The 3,480-nt window shown below is 29.9% G+C and overlaps 1 long non-coding RNA gene across 1 annotated transcript; it reads right to left on the bottom strand.

Moving 5' to 3' along the window:
• Nucleotides 1-263: 263 nt before the first annotated feature.
• LOC141819941 (uncharacterized) lies at nucleotides 264-1,819 on the bottom strand. The gene is made up of 3 exons (XR_012601109.1): nucleotides 1,729-1,819; nucleotides 1,578-1,646; nucleotides 264-316 (listed from the first exon to the last, which is right to left on the bottom strand). It is a non-coding gene; the product is annotated as an uncharacterized LOC141819941 (long non-coding RNA).
• Between the last annotated feature and the right edge of the window lie 1,661 nt (nucleotides 1,820-3,480).

Raw genomic sequence — 3,480 nt, 5'->3', positions numbered from 1 at the left:
TCCACTGTACCTTGTGTTCCTAATGGTTTGTCCAAATCTCCACTTTGACACATGCATTGATTAATTAAGATTTGGACCAAGTCAGTTAACATAATCCCATATGCAAAGCATACAATACCAGGCAAAGTTCTCATAAACTTATTGTCATGCTCTATATGAGCTAGGCTTGCCGTGACACTAACTTCGCTCGCCTTGCGTGAACTGCAATAATATCATGGTAAAATATACACAAAGGCTAACTAAACTAACTAATGCATACCTTTGGGGGGAACTTCCGCTAGTAGCTAGTGTTATGTGCTCATCACAACAACATAACCTAAAGGCCAAAAATTGTAGAAGTGAACATAAAATGCAAAGTACGTATAAGAAAGAAGTGCATGATATAAATATCTTATAAAAGAATCCAACATATAACAAATAATCAAAATTTAATCTCATTAATGTGTCAGTACATTTTTTAAAATTTCCCCCTTGTACGATTTCATTATTTCTCATATTTTCTCTTTTACACTCTTACAAGAATGTTCTTTTAAATTTCTCAAGGAATTGACCAAGGATATATATACATTATATAAGAGAAAACAACCCACAATTTGCCCAATAAAGGATTCTTGTAGATAGGGACGAATGATCCACAATCCATATAGAACGAAGCGCATCATAAACACATGTTAATGATGTATCTTTCATACATCGAGTGAACAACCCACAATCCACCCAATACGAAATACATCATATATAAGATATACATGAACTACCTCCAATCCACCCAAAATGCACCTCACATAAGAATACAGTGAACAATTCGCAATCCACCCAGTGAAAAATTATCTCATATAAAATGATCAAACTTTACCCATATGCAAAAGGACTCAAGGACCCTTTTTAGCACAGAGCCAATGTCTATAGTATAAGTAATCAAATTGTTTTATTAATTCAATACAAGACGTTACACAACTCCTTTAGATTGGGTGCTAAAGCTCTACATTGCACATAGTTATGCAACTTTTTCAAAGGGCAGAACCAAAGCTCTATACCACAAATAGTCACGCAGTTCAGAGAACAGAGCTGAAGCTTTATACTATAAGTAGTCATGCAACTCTTTCAGAGGACAAAGTCGAAACTATTTACTATAAATGTTGCATTCATCATTCTGTTAATTTAATATAAGGTTACACAACTCCCTTCAATGTGGAGCCGAAGCTAAGTATAAGCAGTTTATCAGTTATTTGATTTATTCGGTGATATATATATATATATATATATATATATATATATTCTCACAATTTCTTAGGGTAGTTCATACTCTTTTACAGGATTACTATAAGTTTCATCCTCTTTATATTTTATTTCTATTAATCATTTTTGTCATAAATAAATTCTAAGAATCAACAAGGAGGGATGAATAGCAATAAGATTAGCTCAGGACAAACAATGTGAAGGCATATATCTAGCAACAAGAGCAAATACGAACATAAACTAATTTTCTTTTATAACCACTTGATAATTATATCTAGTTTCATAAAATTGAATCATGCGCAAGGTAAGCACAACGAACCAAGAAAGAAAAATCCCACCTCAGGAGGGCTTCCAAATGAATAGTCATTCAATCTCACAATTGCACTTTTGGGCCAAACCAACTCGACCTACAATAGAAGTAGAATATAACTCTTCTGGTGACTTCAAACATCCATCCAGAATAACAAGGTCATTCAGGACGCCACGTACCTGCTCCAAACTGGTTTCTCTGAAGCTAGGGTTTCATCCCCTGGATGAGGAGAGGAGCGCGGAGAGTTCACCGACGGCGGAGAGGCGAGATCTAGCGGTGGTACAGGCAAATCTGGCGCTCGAGACGTGGTCCGGGGCGAGCGGCGACGGATGGAACGCCCCAACCAATTAATCGAGGGCAAAATATGAAAAAGAAAGGCGCTTCCTAATTTATATATAGGTTACGTCACCGCGAGTACTTCCTAATTTATTCGATGATATATAAAAATTTTTATAAAGTACGAGTGATCATCTTCAAAATTAATCAATATAAATTAAATATCTAATACTAATCCATGGAGCGCTTGCCTTCGAGTCTTTGCTCAATCTAAATCACTTGAGTGAAAACCTCTTTAGACAGATGAATTTTGAGATCCGTGGAACCTATTAAGAGTTTACACCTTTCGGATTTCCAAGATTTCTATGTATCAAGAGTTGTCTTTAAGACTTCATTTGTTAAGAGCCCGATCTTCCGGACTTCTATCCTTCAAGACGTCGTAGACTTTCGCCTATCAAACTAGTTAAAATTGCATCTGTATACTTGACATATCAGGAAATATCAGGAAGGTTCCATGAGGTCACTAAAATTTTTTTAGATTTTTAATATATCTCTTTTTCATTCGGACTTGACAACGACTGGTTTAAAAAAAATTTAAAAATAAAATATTAATTTTAAAATAAATTTTAATATAAAATTTAATTTTCTAGCTATTAATTAAAAATAGATTTTTATATAAAATTTAATTTTTCTAATTTTTTTAATGTAAAATTATTAATTAAATTTTTATATTCATAATAATTTTTTTTCAATTGATAAAATTACTAGATTATTTAATCTTTCTTGAGACATTATTGAACGTAAATAAGATTTTATTAATTTTAATTTTGAAAAAAAAAATCTATTAAAGCTACACTAACATGTATAATTAATAGTATTCTATAAGCTATCCATGCATTAGGAAAAGAATATAATTTTTTTATAAGGTTCAATACCTCAATTGCGGTTTTTAATTCTGGATTTATTATTTCTTTTAAAATTTTAATTCTAAAAATAAATCTAAACTATCAATATTAGATTTAGTGTTAAAAAAATTTTAAGATTTAAATATTTTATTTTTAAAAATTATCATCAAGTAATTTAAGTTTTCTACATCATATAAAAAATTAAAATTATCTTCATATATTTTAAATGATTCAAACCTACTTCGAAGTGAAGAAATAGCATGATCAATAATATAATTAAAATAATTAATTTTAAAATATTTTTCAAGTGAAAGTTTTACCTCATTACTTATATTTTTATCAAATTATTTATTTCTTTTAATTACACATTTTTCATTAAATTTTGGTTCTATATTCATTTTCTTTGCAATCTCTTTTGCAAAAATTAAAACAGATATAAATCCATTTTTCCTATAATTATTGAAAAAAGAAACAAGATCTTTTAACTGATCTAATGCAATAGTAATATTCATATCTTTATATTGTAAAAATTTACTAACAGTATTAACTGCGAATAATATATCATACCAAATAATCATACCTAATAAAAAATCAAATTGTTCGAACTCATATGTTACTAAAGAATTTGTTTTACTTTTTGTTTTAAGATCATCACTAGTTTTTACAAGTTTATATAAAGCTTCTCTTATTTGTGGAGCTTGATATGTTATTGCTTTAATACTTTCAAGATAGCCTTCCCAACGTGTTTGT

This window comes from Curcuma longa, unplaced genomic scaffold (genome assembly GCF_044706935.1).
Source record: "Curcuma longa cultivar G26 ecotype Majalengka, Jawa Barat unplaced genomic scaffold, ITB_CL_G26_1.1 utg2646_np1212_2152390_RagTag, whole genome shotgun sequence".
NCBI classification, from domain to species: Eukaryota; Viridiplantae; Streptophyta; class Magnoliopsida; order Zingiberales; family Zingiberaceae; genus Curcuma; species Curcuma longa.
The sequence above is the reverse complement of the archived record's forward strand: the minus strand, read 5'-3'. Positions and strand labels throughout refer to the sequence as shown.